This window comes from Puntigrus tetrazona, chromosome 2 (assembly GCF_018831695.1).
Source record: "Puntigrus tetrazona isolate hp1 chromosome 2, ASM1883169v1, whole genome shotgun sequence".
Classification (NCBI taxonomy): Eukaryota; Metazoa; Chordata; class Actinopteri; order Cypriniformes; family Cyprinidae; genus Puntigrus; species Puntigrus tetrazona.
In genome coordinates this window covers 11,096,759-11,116,209 of record NC_056700.1, presented here as the reverse complement: position 1 = coordinate 11,116,209, position 19,451 = coordinate 11,096,759, and the positions used below count along the sequence as shown (strand labels likewise).

The following is a 19,451-nucleotide window of genomic DNA, read 5'->3' as shown; positions in this document are numbered from 1 at the left end:
AGCTCGCCGTCGCTGCTTACCAATGTCTCGGTGCCAGTGTATTTGAAGAGATACGCATGCGCCGCTAGCCAGCAGTCCATGTTAACCTGCTCTCAGCCTTACTAAAATGGCTCCTTGGAAGCCTAAAACTGCAGGGAAAATGTATGATATATGCCTCCGTAAAGCTGGCCTTACCTCTCTTCCGACGGGAAGGAACAATAAACACCTCGAGCTCCAGCTGGCGGCCGTCACGCGTCCCGCCTTGCTCACGCACGCAGAACAGAGGGGAGGCTGTGGACTTCACCAGAGTCTAGTCACTCTAACCGCCTGTGTCAGGTCAATGTATGTAAATCGAGGCAGAGGGACGCAGTGTCATAGACGCTTTGACATAAGAGAATCGTGATAACTTACAAAAAAAGTCTAGAATTGGTGATTTTGATAAAGTGAAAGTAGGTAGACTCCTGTAGGGGTCCACTTTCTGTGGAATAAGCATCCCTGAAAAACTAACAGCAAGCCTAAGCATTCTCTCAGATTTGTTTATACTAGTTTGCTGTAGTATAGCCTGGTAAGGGTCAGGCGTAGAATAGACAATGCGTATTTTCTAGTTGCTGCACGTTATAAGATATATACTGGATTATGAAGAAGCCGCTACTGACAGAGCTTACAAATGATACACAAAAAGGCTCAGCCAGAACTGGGAGACAACTATGCATGGCGAGTTAATAACAATCTAGTAAAAATAGCAGACTTCTCTCAGTGCCATAAACAGGACTTCTTACGTTCATTTAGTTCAACAAACCCAACCCCTGCCACCTCAGTTTTTAGCAGAATAAATATTTTCTTATTTACCTTTGCATGGGTTTGGCCCAATTGCATGCTCTCTAACGTCTCTAGCGCTTGTTGTATAACTGCTTCTTTAGACCCTACCTCTAGTAGAAGAGATGTAGGTTCCCTAAAACAGATTCATACAACTAAACTCTATTCCAAGTTCCTGCAATACAAAACAAAAACAATGAATTCTAGGAATTGTGTAGTGGGCAAAGCCCCTATTTACCACATTTTATAACATCTATAATCACAATATACAATCAACAACTGGTTTAGAAGTCCCCACCATACATTTTTTCAATAATCTGTTGTTTAATCCTAATTGTATTTTTTAATATTGGCTCAACACACTCCACTCAAGGTAAGCAAGGTGGAGAGAGACACGTTTCACTGTGTTACACCAACTATCCTTTAATTAGAGATGTTTTGAAAGAAAATGATTTGGATATTGTTAAAGTTTAGTAAGAAAAATGTTTGCTGATGCGTCTCTAGGCATTACTGTCTGATTCTCCTTTTTGATGATGGGTCATACATGTGCTCAGCCAATCAGTCAAATCTGTAGGTGCTCAACAAAAGCACACTATTGTAACAAGAGTAGAGTTAGGTTATTGATACATGGGCAACATTTATGGAGCAACATTGCTTTGGGCACTTTCTATCTGAATATTTTAGACTCAGTCATGGGGCATTCTGTATTACTCTCTCTTTGCTCCATTGGTAGTAACTCATTTCCCAAAGTTACCCAGCAACATTATTCAAAAAGTTGAAATCCATCATGAGTCATGAATCATCAGCCTAGACTCACATTGTCTTCTCACCTGCCTATATATGATGTCCTTGGGCGTCCCCATAAAATATTTCCCTCTTGATTACAATGTATGTTTCTAGTAACAATCCCAATATATATATTTCCCCGTAATGAAATGCAGTTTTCTGAAGTACTTCTATATGACTTGTTGCTATCTCTTACCATGCACGCTATCGTGAGAGGGCTCAAAGGTCCATTCATATTCACCCGAGGTTTCCTGCTGCTGCCCCACAAGGCTAAGTTTCTCTAGATTATGTGAATCTTTTTGTATTTTGTGGAGAGTGGTTAGCGACTGGCTTTCGATATATGCATTGCTGATTTTTGGCATTTAGAAATGCCATTTTTTTGTATGCAATCTCTATGAGAATATTTTATACACAACCATGATCCTTCCTCTATCACTTACTAATTTGCTTATTTATAACAGAATTTCAACTTAAGTGTTTTAAATGTGCTTCAAAACAACCATACTACTTTTATTGTGAAAAACTGTAAATTATTAAACTAATATTAATTTTCTATAAGTATCCCAAGTTAGAGAAGGAAGAACATCACAGCAGCCAAAAAAATTAAGTATAAAACTTAATTTAATCAAGTTGAAAATATACAAAAGTTTCTAGCCAGGTATTGGCTACATGCTTGCTGCAAACATTCTCCTCAATAAATATCATTTTAGTATCTCTTTAAATGCATAGCAGCTTTTATTATTTCAAACAGTGTAGGAAACCATTTTCATGCAGAATTAAATGCCAACCTGTTACATTTTCTTAATTAGAGTAACAAAATTAACACACAAACTTGTTCTCATTCAACAGCAAGAAGGCTCATGAAAGCCATCAGCGCCACACAGACCATTAATCTGCTTTCACTTTTAGGAAGGTGAGATGATGGGAATATATATATCATCAATGCATCCAATCATGGGAAAATGTATATAATAAATTGCGTGCATTTGCAAATTTGAGTTTTCTGCCAATTTTGTAATAAAAGATAAATCTTGTTTCAGCTTGCATTAAGATGATTTCTCTTTTTCTGGCAGACAATTGTTACGGTTTTATATAAAAATGCAACTTAAATGCAATTATAATCCATATTTACCATCCTGGAAACAAAACTAAATACCTTACATTTATTTGAAATTAGCCAATAAAATGTACAATTCTGTCAAGTTTCAGTTCAGTAGTCTCAAACTCCAATTTGCTGGAGGGCCACACAGCTCTGCAGAGTTTAACTTCAAACCCAGCCCCAACTACTACTGGGCTTAAAAGAAGTTCTAGTGATCCAGAAGAGCTTGATCAAGCTAGACTGCAAAGTCGTTGATTAGGCCTAAACTGTACAAACATTTCCTTGTGGCCTCAAAGAAATTGAGTTTGAGACTCAAATGAACTAAACATTTATGTTATATATGTTCTCTGATGAATTAAATATGGGTGCATCTGATTTAAAATACTTTTTAGTTTTTATTTGGGTGAAATTCAAAAACTTTTCCAGAATCAGATTGTAGCATTCCCTCCATTTCAGCAATCAAGTATGTCTTTTTCATTTCTTAATACGTCGCACAGTTAAAAGAATAAATTTCCAAAGCCTATCCATCAAACTGATAGCAAGTTATTTCTTATTCAGACTGACAGGATTCCAAGTCATGATTAACCATACTCCAGTGTCCAGTGGTGCTCTTCCGATTAAGTGCTTTGCTCTTAGGCCACATTAGTGGTGTCCATAAAACCATTACCCACGCATGAAAGAGCAGGCCCGATGTACTCAAGCCTCCTGTTTACAATCTCAATTTTAATTAATTTATTAGAACAGCCTGCAAGATTTATAATGTACTGTGTATGTAATTATCTAATGAGGGGAGACACACCATGTTATGAGATTTTACCCTAGAGACATTTGCTTAAAGTACCATAGATGACCTTAGATATTGTTAAACTAGGTAAGATAATACAAACTTTAATGGAGTTTTTTTTTATTATATATAAGCGTATGCCTTCCATTTAGACTTCTGAAGAGAATGATTTGGGAGGAGAAAGTCTATAGTGTATCTCACTTTTTAAAGAAGTCAAAATCTTTTTAAATCACCCTAGCTCTTCTTCTTCATCAGAAAAGGTTTGGAGAAATACAGAATTAAATCAGTTGATCCTTGCACTGAATCTTCACTGCAGTGTTGGGGTGTAAATCAGAATAGGAGGGGGTAACTTAAACTCTTTCTGCCAGAATATGAGACAAATGCTTCCTGTAGAAGTCCATCCTACTGTTGCCCTCACACAACAAGCAGGATGTCTCTCCTGGAAGTAAGACCAGATTTTAGCAAATATCATGGATGTTACCAGACCCTCATATGTACAAGCTCAAAGCATTGACACCTAAGCGTTTTTTCTCAGAGGATGGATTTGTTTGCTGCATGACTCATTTCTAAGCAGAGTCAAAGCAGAGGTGAAGTGATTTGGCTCTTGCACTTATTTATAGTCATGTAACCGATGTATCTCATTCCTGGACTCTAGGCAGGCTGTCATATCTTGCAACGATATCCACTAGAGGACAGTCCTGTAATCTAGTAGACCTTCCATTCAAGACAAAGGAATTATATTTGTTCAGTGAATGAATTATTCAAGTATTCAGATAGATCTCAAATTCCCTCAATCCCCTGCACTGAACATATATCAGACACACTTCCCTGATCATTTGTTTATTTTGATGCCTGCCAATGCAGATTTCCAAATATATCTGATCAAAAAAATGTCAATTTAATTATAGAAGATGCCAGGGTCACATGACAGCCCTGTTCTACTCCTGAGCTTTTGGGAGATCAAATCGACCTACTTTAATTAATTAGGTAGTGATTGCACTTTGTATGATGTGCTGCCTTTAATTTTTAGAAAAATTAGGGTCAAAGTAGTTTACTTAGTATAAATTCAAGGCAATGTGACAAACTAGAGTCTTCTACCTCCTCGAGTTGCACATTTTACCCATCTGGGTCAGTCAGTGCATCTCGGAGACTTGCAGAATAGACATAAATTCATTTTGTTGGAAGTTCAAACTGTGCTTGATAGCTTAAGCTACTGTTGTCTAGCTGATAAAATATGACATTTAGCATTGTAGAATGAAGATAAGATTTGGACATTGCTGACAAATAACCACAAGGTCTCCCTGCAAACTTCCTGATTAAAGTCAGTAGAGCTGTCTCTATGGACAGTTTAAGGAGGAATAATAACCATAGGCTAAAGAGAGGAGAAGCCACTGTGTGGGCCCCTCTCATCCCTACACTTGAAAACACCATCAGCAACATGCAAAGCAAGCAATAACAGACCTTCCTCTCTTCTCGGTCTCGCCTTATCCACCTCCCCTGGTGGGTGTTTTCTTAACTACACCCATTTCCCTCCATTGTTGTAGTGAGACTCTCCAAGAGCAACATCACTCCTGGGCATTCTCAAGCAATGTGCACTATGCTTCATGTATGACTGTAAACCAGGGCCAGACTGCTGAGCTGTTTCTATGGTACTACATGGGGCTTAGGCCAATCACACATGGCTCGTGGGGCCGTGTGGGACATAGTAGCTAAGAGGAGTAAGTTTGTAGATTTACTTTTTGGCTTTTGGTACAGAGAGAGAGAATAGCTTTCCCTAGAGAGCGCAGGAGAAGAGAGCTCATCACTTTGTCTGGCGGAATGATACGGCTAGTTTCCTGTTAGCTGCAGTCTCCAGCGTGGACACTGAGTCTTTGAAGCTATTAGGTTGAATCCACTTCCATGTGTTATGCTGAACCACTTTCTTATGTTTTATACCAGGGAGAAGTAGGCAGCGGCGGGAGAGGAATTCACCCTGAGAAACAGGAGGTCAGAAAGGAAATAGTTTTTTGGGTCCTGCTCCCAGGACAGAAACGAAGTTATACTGAAAGAACTCCAGTTACTATAGCAGAATGTGCTTATAGAGGAACCCGTAACTACTCCTGGCAAAAGATAGAGGCTGGACTGGGGCTGTAGAAGGTAAAATTCAATGACAGAATCACTGGCTAATTCCTCCTCTTTTATGAAACATGAAACTTTCATTGTCACACACCACGCATCAGGAATTACTTCCAAATACAACCCCATCTCTCAATTACTGCTAATTCTTTAAATACACAGACAAGATTAGACTACAGCGATCTGTGATCTATCGCATTCAAATGCACGACCATAAGAACAACCTACAGAAAGTGTTTTTATAAAAAAGTGCAATGATTAAAAAAATATAGGCAACTGCATAATGCTTAGTTGTATAACCAAAGAAACTATATTTAGACCAAGATTTATTTCTTTTTTTGTAGAAAATCTTCTTTCCAATCTTGTATTTCTGTCTGTGTCTTTAATATGTTTTCTTTACTAGTATGAGTTTTTAGAGACAAAGCAAATGCATAGTGAATAGTCAAAGAGAAGAGAGGTGAGTAATGCATATAGAAAAGCAGCTGAGGTGTAAAGATAAAAAAAAAAAAACCCAAAAGAACAAAAAACAAAACCAGGCACATCCACCATCCCCTTTCCATGTCTGCTGGCTTCTAATGGGCTGCTCTGTAAATGACTTTTGGGCACTAGGAGCTCTGGCAGCCTTTATTTGAATTGGGCAACATTAGGACAAAAAAAATGGACTCACTGTTTATTATTCCCAATATTTTATTGGCCACAAATTATCCCATGGTGCAAAGAAGTTTGGTGGTACAAAAGAAGTTTCTGGGAGTTGGAGGAGCATGCTAGTGGGTGTGAATCAAGGACAGTGTTATCTCATGAGATAAGTATGCTTTGATAGCGTGCATTAGAAGAAAATATAATCACCATTTAAAGGTTGAATTGAATCAAAGATTTTGTCTTTTGTGCTTAAATTCAAGGTGTTAGATAGGAGTCTTCATGTTCCTGGGAGCCAGATGGATGCAGTACTCATTCCCATAAACCTGCTCTTAGGAGGCCCATATGGCTCAAGTGGGCTTCTGGAGGTGGGAAGCAACCCCAACTATATCGTTTGCAGGACTGTGAAGTCATTAGCAATGGTCATGCTATGAGGATCATGCTCAAGTCCAAATCAAATTATAACATGCTGAACATTCACTAAAATGATCCTTCAAGCCATTATTACTTTCTGCCTTATTTTACTTAACATGCCATTCATAAGCTTTTCACAGCTAAGCCAAAGAAAGTTCCAAAAAGACAGAAGAGATGTGGCAAAAGTACCATGAAACACCAAAAAGAACTTTACTCATGCTTTAACATTTTAAATTATATTTAAAAATTACATTCTAGCTTTCCGATGTATAAGTGGATGTTTAGCACTATAAAAATTGATGGAAGTTTTCAAAATCAGCACGCCATATATTAGGCTCTGATTTTTTCCAGTGCTGGGTAGTTTTGAGTGGCCATAGGCGGGAGTCAATCCTTAGATGAAACAACCTTATGTAGAAGGTACTAGCAGCACTGAGTTTTTGCATCTTCTCAATGAGAGCAATTTCATCCTTAAATCTCCCACTTTTACTCCATACAGGTTTTTTCTAATTTCAAAAGATAATGTAGGGTGCACAGAGTCAGGTTCCAGGGTTATTATACTAAAAAATAAAAGACCATAAAAACCGATCAGAATAACACTTGTTTTGACCATCTCACATATTAACTAATTGGCTTAGGCGTTTGCCTGTTAATAGCGTGTTGGCGGTTTATTTGTACTCTATGAAGATCACGCATTCTGCATGGGCATGTCTCTACGTTCCAAGTCCCACCCAACACTAAACACTTAACAATTATCTTATTAACTAATAAACATGGAATTAGTAGTTTATTGAGGCAAAGTCAGTTATTGATTTGTTAATGGCGAAAATTGAAAGGCGAAGTGCCGACCAAAAATGCTGACCAACTGATGTCAAATAATAATAAAAACGTATTATATTTCAGCTAGTTTCAAAAAAAGAATTTCTATTTAGAATTTAGCATAGTTTGATGTAACTAAAATTACAAACTGAAATGCAAAAAATAATAAACTATATTGAAATTTAACAAACTGAGATTTATAAAAACTGATAAAAAATGACAAGCTAAATACAATCAATTTGATTTAATCTCAAAATATCAACAGAAACTATAAGTATCTCAGTTATGCTTAAAAAGGCACAGGTTAGGCAGCCTCATTTGATCAGATTTGTGAGGTAATGGGCCATTTAAAATATGAAATTTATATGTTAACAGCTTCTATACTTTAATCATCTAGTTTTCACAAATACTGACGTTCTTATGTTTCAAAAATATCAGGCATTGTAATTGCTGGATTTATCCATTTAATGGATTTGCCCATTATCTGGAACATGATGACAATTAAATAATGACATAATTTTCATTTTGGCTCCTGAACTATCTCTTTAACAAGAGCACATTAGTGGCATGACAAGATGTTTTGCTTTTCTAGGTCACGGAGAGGGTTAAATAACATAAATCTGCTATATCTGTGGCAAACCAGCTCATGTGCGCTCAGCTTGTTTCCAATGCCATTTCATCCTGTTCCCTTTCCGTGGCCTACGTAATGCTGTCTCAGTTGTGACTGGGGTCCTCTCCCGAGTGACCACGAGTATGAACTAAGCAGTGCGCTTCCACTGGGCAAAAGAGAACCAGAGGATCTGGAGCACACTGTCAACTTCAAGGCTTTTCCTATGGAGGTCAGTGTCCTCCGTCAGTTCATCATTTTCTCCTGTTTGTTCTCATACCCCTTTCACGATGTTAGAGGGACGGACTAAAACAAGTCCGCTTCACACCACATACCTCAGCGATACATATTTATTTTGAGGGCCTATATTAACAGGTCACAGCATTACTCTGCCATAAGCAAAGCACACCAGCGTTGTCAGGCGCTTTGTCCATTTGACTTATGAGGAATGGAGTGTTTTTAACTACAAAACCATAAACTAAGAGCCCATCCACATCAAAAACAACAATACCACATGCTCTAAAGAGGATTTATCATCAAGTGATCTATTCAAATCACCTGTTCCTGGCATCTGCTCTCCTACTCCTAGTCGTCTGTACAGGAGGAGAGAGATGAGGACCAGCTCTTAACGCGGTTACCATGTTTATCAACCTGTTACCATATCAAGTTTTCTCAGGTTGTTGGCACAACTCACAGAGTCTAATCCAGTCTTTTGACACAACACAGAGAATTATGCATCATCGCCTTTATAATTTGGCATGCTTTGAATATGTTTGTCATTTTAGAGTTACAGAGTTTGCAGATCACTCAGTAGTGATGAATATCTCCCACAGCTTCATCTCTCATCCACTTGGGACTCTACATTTATTCAACAGCGTGACGAGGCCATGGGCAGAAAAAGGCATCCTTATCATCGCCTGTTTGTGCAGGGTATCACCCCTCCACGTGGGAAGTCATCATCAACAAACTACCTAATAGCTCTGGCTATTGCAGAAAACATGATTTAATACAAGAAAGCCTTTCAAGAAAAAGGCATTTTTAGCGTCTCTGCAGAGAGTCAGCTGACAGCAAAGGTGCTCTAATTTGTAGATTAAGGGAAGGAACTCACCTTGGGCTGAGAGGCCATCACCAGGCGTCCTGCAGGACTTTTTGCAGTATAAGGTGAGCAGAAGAGCTGGCTCACTAGAGACAACAGCCAAAATACCACTATATACTTGTGACTGATTTTTTTTTTTTTTTTTTTTTTTATGCCTATGTGTGTACAGGGAAAGACAAAAATAATTCCATGTTTTAACCCCAACACGTTACTGCCTGGTAAATTACGTTTTGATATTTACTTTTTTTTATTTACGCGTTTGGTATTTGATCTTTGCTGACAGTATCTTGATGTATATTTGTTAAAGAGTTACCAGTGTGTGTATCTGACTGTCTCCGTTGGTGTGTCTGCCTCCTCAGATCCTCTCTAAGAGATTACTGGGTGAGGCTCTTTAACCACACTGCCTGTGCAGTGAGAACGTCACTGGATTCTTTACCATTACTCCGCTTACCATCTCTCAGATGCAGGCTAACACTCTTCACAGCTATTGTTAAATATATATATATATATATATATATATATATATATATATATATATATACATATATATATAATATATATTTCAATTCAATGTACATTTACTAAAAAATTGAACACGTTGATAACACATAATAGGGAAATCATAAACCTGAACTGACATGACTTGAACAGAGTGGGGTTAACCACAGTGATATACATCATAAGTTGAAAGAACAATATATGCTGTTTGTCTGCAACTACTTTTATCTTTTTGATCTCAATGACTGGCAGAGCAGGGTACTTTCAACGTAGAAGCCAGTCATATATTGATTATGAAGTCAAACGCCAGAAAGCAGGTCAGGGTCTTGTCTGTGTTTGATGACTATAATAACTTAGCGTTGTTATAAATCGTTCCTTTTTCGGATTAAGTCAACATGCAGCACTGATATGTTATCCCAATTTTGACTTGAGCAGGTATATGACCTGCTTGTGTTATGACTTCAAACAAATACTTCAGACTATTATAAGTTCGTATGGGAGGGGAAAAATAGAAAAGCTAAGAAAATACTTTATCAAGTTTCTGAAAAACTTACACCCGTAGTCAGTATCTAACACTCACATAAGAAATAAGAGTTACCTCATCAACAGTGTTCTGCCATGTTTTAAGTCAAACTAATTTTATTTCTATAACATTTTTCCACAACATTTTTGTATAGCAGCCTAAGATCAAGGTGTTAATGTTTAGAATATCTTTTATCTGTCACTCAATATTTTATGACAAATACAAGCAATCAAATTTATTAACACTATATATATATATATATATATATATATATATATATATATATATATATATATATATATATATATATATACTGTATAATCTATAGTAATAAAGTATAATAAAAGAAATAAAAGTAATAAAGCCATAAAACCTGGTTGTTAATATAGTTACATTATTTTGTAAAAGAAATAAAAACATGCATTAGTTGAGATTTGCAATACTGTATGTATTGCTTTATATCCTTTATTTATGCAGATAAAGTTAGATTGATACATATCTAAACTGTATATAAAACTTACGTGATAATACTTTCACATAACTATATAGTATATATAGCCTTTATGCCCACACTGTATGTATGCAGGCAAAGTGTCATGTGTATGTTGAGTTTTTTCTTTTTCTTTAGTCTTCCCTGCCTTATTTGGTTCTTTCTGTCTGTCCTCCTGTTTGTGATTGTTAGTTAATTAGTTCCCGTCTGTGTTTGTCTAGCTGTTTCAAGTTCTCCCAATTATGTTCTTGTGTTTTAAACCCCTGTCTGTTTAGTTCTACTCACGCTAGTCATAAAAAGTAGTATTTACGTGTGACTATTTGTATTAAACTCTCTTTATTGGAGAGCTCATGTGTTCCTCTTCTGTTTGGAAGATAATATAGATTACATTTTTTTTGTGACATAAACAATCAAGTAGCTTACTTTTAATATACATCACCTGAAAGTTGAATAGAGAAGCTTTTTATTGATGTATTGATTATGTTAGTATAGGACAACATTTGGGCAGAGTACAACTATTTAAAAATCTTTATATTTAAGGAATCTTAAGGAATTTGAGGGTACAAAAAAAGTTGCATTTAAAGTTGTTAAAGATTTGCTTTATTTACCCATACAATTACTATTGCATACTATTGCTTGTGCTACTTAAGACTAGTGGTCAAGTCACATTTATGGTCAGGTGTGTTTTATTCACCCACCCATTGCCCACTGCCAGAAACAGTTAATTTTGGCCCGGCTCACATGCACCTCCCACTGTAGTGCACAGGTGAATGCTGGCCTTCTTTCAATTAACATTCAACACTTCTCTCTGCCCCCAGATTGAAGAGTTTCTGAAGTACGTCTCAGGTCCCATATTAAAGGAGCAGAGCTCCAGAAGGCAATGATGGGATGCTGGGGGACAACTTCAGACCACACCCAGCCCTGAGCGACAGGGTGGTCAGGGCAGCCTCCCAGTAAACCCCTGCAGGATCCATTTTAATCAGCCATGGGTAAATTTCTTTTCAGGAGATTGTATTCTGTTTCTTTTGTTTATTCAAGCAGAGCGCCCTCATTTATGAGCATAATGCGCATTGAGAAGCATGTATGGCTTGGCTCCTCTTTGTAAAGGAGGAGTTAGATTAGGCTCTCAGCATTAGCTGATTAAATGCCTCATTGTCTGGTCTGGATCAAGAGCCCACCTGGATTTTTCCAAATGCAACCTGTTAGTACTTCCAGAATTAAACCAAACTGAAGATTCATCTCCATATGACCAATATTCTACACAAAGCTCCTGCTTAGTGTGCAGTCGTTTAATGGAAATAGGCCAAGTTCTCTTAGCAGTATTAGCCTCACTATACAAAAAGAGTGCTGCAAGGGTTAGCGTAATAGAGTAACCCACTTCCTTCTGATCTAGGACTAGCTGCACTGCATTGTGTATAGATGTCTATTTCTAGAGCTCTCAAAGGGACACCTGGTCTGCCTGCATATTACTCATTTTAAAATGGGACTTTGAGCAGGCTAATTTAGGCCATGATGATGCACTGCTACTAAAATTGTCTAATGACGTAATCCAGAGTAATCTAAAGTATTACTACACTTCTTTTAAAGGTTCTAGAAAATATGCAGAAAATGCAAGATAATGCATCACAATAATCCTGTCAATCATTTAACATCTTGTGAAGTAATCCATAATAATGATTTCTCCAGTGAAAAAGTCCATCCCCTGTTGTTCTCTCTACTCCATAAACCACAGACGTATTTGATCAGCACTGTTCTGGACTCTCTTGATCTACACATAGTCCTCTCTGATTCTGGGCCCTGTTTCAATGAGGAAGTTCTACCAACTCTGAGTTTAAACTTGAACTCTGAGCTGACTTAATGAGAGATTAAAACCTCAGAGTTTCTAGTTTCAGATCGTCTGAATTATGTCAGTTTACTCAACTCTGAGTAGGCTGACTCTGAGTTTAGCTCTGAGGTTTTTGGCTATGAAAAGCCATGATCAGTGGAGCGCGAAATTACAATTCACCATGGCAACAGCTACAGCCAAAAAGACGCGTCTGCGTGCGCACTTCCATCAATGCATAACTGTTAAAATATCAAGTGAAAACTGTAAATTATTGAACTAATGTCATTTTAAAAAGTACACACCACAAAAAATTAGCGTTGGCTAAATTACTTTTACATATCAAAAATGCACTTTGACATTAAATATTGCCATTTTAATTAAATAATTTCTAATCCAACTTGTTAAATTTCTTAATTAGATTAGAAAATATCTTACTCATCATCTTAAAGGAACACTCCACTTTTTTGAAATGGGCCCATTCTCCAGCTCCAGTCTCCACTTTTACTTAAAAATCTGCCTACAGTGTGCATCGCCAATGTTTTACCACTAAAATGTAAAAACATTTAATTTATTTAATGAATTAATAAAATTATTATTAAAAATAACACAAGATTTCAGTTTCCCTCATTTCAGGGTTAACCTACTCAAGAGTTTTTACTTAACCTCCTTTTCTGAAACAGGCCCCAGATGACTGGAGAATGCAATATTATTACATTAACATAACGTGCAGCTTTTTGCTTTTAGTGCTTATAGTGATACTGTTTTTAGCGAGCTACAGCACAAATGAGCAGTTTTCCGTTTGTTTGAAATAGCGATGAAATAATGTTATTCACCTCAGATCTGATTAATTAAATAGATTCATACTATGAGCTGTAAGAAACCACAACAAACAAACCCTTCAAAAACAGAGCAGACTAGGTCAAGTGTGTTGCAATCTTCTGCAAACCGTGGTCATGAGCTGTCAGTAAATCAGACTGAAGTCCGGATGTAAATTAGCTCAATCAATACTAACAAGTAAAACTGATGTCAACAGATTAGGCAATTATATATCTCCTCACTAATTGCTTTTGAAAGATCTTCTGACTCTCCTCTTACTACAAGACAAATTAGTAATGTTAAGACTGTTTTCACTTCTGCTGCATGTTTTCTGTTTTGTTTTGTTTTGTTTTGCCTCACATATGTATTTTTTATAATGACACATACACGTTGCTCTTACCTCTGTCTTTAATTCTCTCCCCCACTTCTCTCTTCTCCATACACACTACTTCCTCTGTGCTGAGTAACAGAGAACACATGCATGACAAGCTGATGAATGCACAGTGAGATATTGTTCAGGTGTAATGGATATCTAATGGTCACATGACTGCCTCACAAATAAGAGTTGTGTGGTTAGCATGAGAATTAGGGATCCACAGACCCTTATTCTCTTGCAACTTTAACAATGTGCAGAATGAAATGAAAAAAAAGCCCCAGTCTAAAAGTATGCTTGATATGGCCTTTTATTATATATATATACAGTCTATCTATCTATATCTATCTATCTATCTATCTATCTATCTATCTATCTATCTATCTATCTATCTATCTATCTATCTATATACAATATATAAATATATTTACATGTATGTAGCATGTACACTTAAACTTGTTTTCTTCTCTAACAGAAATTAGAATGATGAAGAACTAGAGATGAAGGCTCTACAATGTCCTGGCTAAAGTGGACGTTCATCACTACCTGTAGAGTTGCTTGGGCCTTGTTTTGTAGTTAACCTTCCTGAGTAAGCTGCATTTACTGTTCATTTAAAAACACAATTATACTGGATTTCATGTAAACAAGTGGAAGCCAGCGAGCATGAAGAGAAGCCTGGAGATAAGCTTGTATGGTAAAGTGAAGGAGAATATTAACGCTTGATGATTTTTTTTTAGAATGCTGCAATTAAGAACTTTAACAATATGTATGTAGCATGTGTGTAATCCTATAAATGTGGCTTTATGGGAATATCATACCACACAGTACAATACACATGACTGACACGTAACGTAGGCAGAACAATTCCATGCAATATTTGACTATTTTTGATATTCTGATACATAATTTGATACGGTCAGAATCAGTCTAGTCATAACAGAAGGTATATATGCTTGTATGTTGAATGCTTTTAAATATTAGGACTGAAATAAATTCATGATGTTGAATGAACTGATTCAAGCTCCAACGACTGGATTCATGCACATATATGCACAACCATAAACATATATTATCCTGTGTTTAATGTTTGTTCTAAATGTATTCTAATAGTCTATGTGTAGATAGTTTTGCTTGGATCTGCATTCAGGGCACAGCAGGTGGCATCACGGCAGTTTAATAGATAACTAGTCTATTGGTCTTTTATTATATTGCTTTACACAACTTTTTTAGCAATGCTGTACAGCGAAAAAGGAAACACGATTCACTGACAGATATATGACTGTATGTCATGTTATTTCTGAAACCTGAAAAGCCACAGACTTTGCTGTTCTCGTGGGAAACCACGTTCAGCTGGAAAGAACTGCTTATGCATACCTTGAAAACCCCCTTGTCATCATAACGATTGACATGTAAGGAGTAAGTATATGCCTGACATTTGCAATAGAAAGCACAGTGTCACTTCTATGAGATGCTCACTGGATATTCGGGGAGAAGTGCTCATGTCCAAGACGCATAGGGCAGACGTATTTGTTCTTATGTCTTTCAAATAAAGTTAACGTTGATGCTTTTATATTTTTATGTTTTCAATCTGAGCGTGTTTTAATATGTAATGATTACATATTAAGGGCAAATGTCTCATTTTCATTTACGTTTTTTTAATTATTATTTTATTATTATTTTGGCTTTCACGATAACCTTACTGATGTTTGGAGTGACTTATTTGAATTTAATACTTTGGTTTCATATAATGAATATTTGCTTCAACCGAGCAACATCATACCTCAGTCTAAACACAAAGCTACAGCAAAGAGATGACTGTGTATTATGATGATAGTATGCTGTCATTTGGGGCTTACTGATTTTATTGTAATCGCATGACCTATTCCACTGGTCCTCGAGGAAATATTAACATCCCCCATAGCAACTACAACATGCAGCTCCACCCAACAGCTTCAAAGCCTCTAAAACAGCATATTGAAGTTCTTTGTCTTCTGAATAAAGATGATCCACACCTGTGTATGACTAAAAAGTCTAAATCTAGTTTGTTTGCATTGAAAAGGCATGCGATTGTGTTAACTAAACAGTGAAACAGTAGAAAAGAATACCACGGTAATATCCAAAGTACCATGGCACGTTCAATATCATTCAACATAGAGCAACGCGATGCTTTTAACAACACTATACCATTATTGTTAAGGTCACTTGAGCATATATATATCTCGCATGTCGCTTCAGTGTGGCTTGCTGCTGTTGGTTCACAAATGTGTCATAGATTATCACAGAAGGACTTTGGACCAAAGTGGCTGTATTTTGTCAATAGTAACAGTTGCATGAAGAGATGTAGTTCTCGTATCACTTTATGACTTTTAGATGGCTGATATAAAATTGCTTCTAGCTACCGAAGACGGCTGTGTAATATTATTTAAAGGCGCAACAGCGCCCTCCGCCGGCTGAGAAAGGAACGACAGCAACCAATATCACCGACAGCTCATTAGATGCCTTACACAAAATGAGCGCAATTTAAAGGCATTGCGAGGTTCACGACACAAAGACAGCACTGGGGTCAGCAGAATAACGTATTTATTAAAATCGCCCTGACGCTTATGGGAAGCTAATGGTAATGTCACATCACAGAGCAGAATCATCAAATCTTTAATGAGGATGCGAACGTTTATGTTGGCTCCTCATTTAAAGTTGCGGGTGAAGTGCACGAGAGGAGCTTTCATCTTCAAACACACTCGTCGAGCACATCGTCATGCTCTGACATCATGGTGAATGGTTAATTGAGGTAGTCAACCTAGTGTGTCACGCTAAATGAAGTGTTTCACTCCAGTAATCAGCAAGAAGATTCGCACAATGCCCATCAGACAGCTAATTCCTCAATCCTCTTGTCGTTATTAAGACTTGATTAGGGGGAAATTATAGCATGACAAATAAACAAGATACAGATGTTAATAGCTTTCCCTTGGGCCTGAAACAGGCAGATTATAACAATCAGTCACAAATCCTATCAGTCTAAAATGGAACAACAAACATGAGCAACAAGCGTGCACTGCGCGCGAGCACACGCGCACGCACACACGCACACGCACACGCACACGCACACACACACACACACACACACACACACTCACTCACTCACTCTCTCTCTTCTGTCAGGACTGTCCATTCATTGCTATTGTTTTTATATCTGAGCTAATGATTTTCCCTAAGCCAAACCCTCACACAGCGCTTCTTTTCTTTCTTTCTTTCTTTCTTTCTTTCTTTCTTTCTTTCTTTCTTTCTTTCTTTCTTTCTTTCTTTCTTTCTTTCTTTCAAACTCCTTAATTTACTGATTAATAATTAGGAAATTAGTTGGATTAAGAGATCTACAATATGAAAATGCGGAATAAGGCAATGCTTCATAATGACCAATAAATAGCTATAATAAGCATATACGCATCTAGTTAATAATGAAAATATGTGACAATATGCATCTAAATAAGTAGAACATAAAATCAAATCATTCAAACAAAATCAATTTTAAATTTTAGTACCAAAATTAAAGTATCACTTCATTTAAATGTACAGCACAAATTCGATGGTTATTTTGAGATTCGATAAAAATTACAATTAACATAAACTTATCTGTCAATTATTTTAAGGAATAAATTTAATTGAGGGATGACAACTAAAGTACTAAAAACGTTTAAATATGGGAAAATGAACATGTAAAATTAACTATTTCATCTCAAAAAATACATTTAAACATATTTAATAACAATAACTATTATAACACTGATATACTGTACAAATCTGGGAAAAAAAGTAATTTGGGTTCTATGTAGAATCTTTTATGGGTTCCAAATATGAGAACAATACACTTTTTAAAATTGCTAACATCACTAAATTATATTATACCAGGAATAGTTTAGTATCATTTAGAAATGACAGTTTTTATATAGTTATATTGTGAACTAGGTTTTATATATTTATTTATTTATCATTTCTACTAACAAAAAAAACCCTTTTGGTTTTAGTAAACAATAATAATCCTATAATATCAGATATTTTGTCCATTTCTAGCAATTGCACAAATGCATACACTTTCCACATTGTTCCCTTAGACCAACCCTATACTTATTCAATCTTCACTTATACTCACAAAGACGGTCTTTAAATAAACACATGCATTCTCAATATGCTTCTCTACAGTTACGTGTATGAATAGTTCTTTTATCTGGCACACACCTGTAAGCAAACAGACTGATTGTGAACACAGAAGTGGATGCATGAGCAGGGATCAGACAGTGTCTTTCTCCCTGAATGTCACTGTCCCAAATCTGCCCAAACCTGTTTTGATCAAAAATTGTGCTTCCATGCGGGAACAGAAATGACTGAAGTGTGTAACCTGGAATAATTTTATGAGCACGGATAAAAGCGGATATAAAGAAATAGCTGAAAAACACAGAGTTCCATAGTGTGTCATACAGGACTTAAAAAAACAAAAAACAAAAAAAAAAACATTTAAGCAGTAATTTGTAGTCTGATGTACCAGAGAACATAGCAAAACCATAACAGATTTATTTGGCTTAATTGGATTTTTTTTTCTGAAATAAATACAGATTCATTCCCTCTGGTCTGCTTTGAGAGGATTCTTGGCACCAGGGGGCTTAAGGCACACTTGTAGCTGCTTTAAAGAAACAGCAGGGGGAGCTCTGAGTATGCGAGTATTTCTGCTTGAACTCAGGATAGAAAGGTTTCAGGCCACGGGCCATCTAATTGAGTGATCTGCCATGACCTTTCACGGTCAGGGGGGAAATATCAGTGACAAAGGATTATTCCATCTGACATTTCTATTATTCTCCTCCCAATATTCACATGGATAGTTTATTTGTTGTTTTTGTTGCCAAAAGCACTAGGGCTTGCGTTTCAGCCACGCTTGATTAAGTTTTATCGTGCAGATTTTGCACTGGAAAAGAGTAGGACTAATTTCATAGGCTTGCATTTTAATCTAAGATGTGCCACACGCTACATGGATGTTCCATCCGTTCATTAAAAAACGGCCACGTAAAATTCAGTTCTTCATTGTTCATAATTGCAGTGACTCTAATTGATTTGTTTCATAGCAGAAGATTAGGTGGACCCAGATGTACCCTCGAGTACAGAGGTATCTTCCCCCCTTTTGTTTTGCATTAATTCACAAGTTTATTGATGTCATTCCCGGAATGACCTTTTGCTATTACAGCTTTAATACAAAAGAGCTTAAAGCCCAAACAGATGGTTGCTTCATGGGTTGAGGGACAACTCAACGCCCTTGTAAAGCTGGTGCATTTCCCGTTCGCATTACTACTCATTTTAGCAACAAAAATATACTGTACGCCACGATGGAGACAGAGGGTCCCTTTACATTCCCTCAGCACAGATATCAAATCACTACTTTCTTTTTTTCCTCGCATGTGAATAGAAAAGGACCATAGTTAAAAAAAAAAAAAAAGAGCAAGAGAGAGAGAGAGAGAAATTCCTGGGATGGAGTAGTAAATCCCAAGGGTCCCCAAAGCCCCCAGGCTACACCTCCACAGACACTCAGATGGGAAGTATTATGGAAAAAAGAATTTAATGATAAGGTGTTCTAATGAGAAAGTAGGCTACAGAAAGAAATCAGATACAGTTTCTCTAGTATATTCTGTTTGTGGACATAATATTCTGCATATAGCAGAAAATTCATATGCACCAGTGCAGATCAGCGCTTTACTGGAATGGGATACTGAAAGGGACATAATAACAACAGATATAAAT

General features: G+C 36.8%; 1 long non-coding RNA gene across 1 annotated transcript; it reads left to right on the top strand.

Annotated features, from left to right (window-relative positions):
* Positions 1 to 11,617: 11,617 nt before the first annotated feature.
* On the top strand, positions 11,618 to 14,688 carry LOC122359508. Its single transcript, XR_006252710.1, has 2 exons — positions 11,618 to 11,648; positions 14,149 to 14,688. It is a non-coding gene; the product is annotated as an uncharacterized LOC122359508 (long non-coding RNA).
* Positions 14,689 to 19,451: the final 4,763 nt, after the last annotated feature.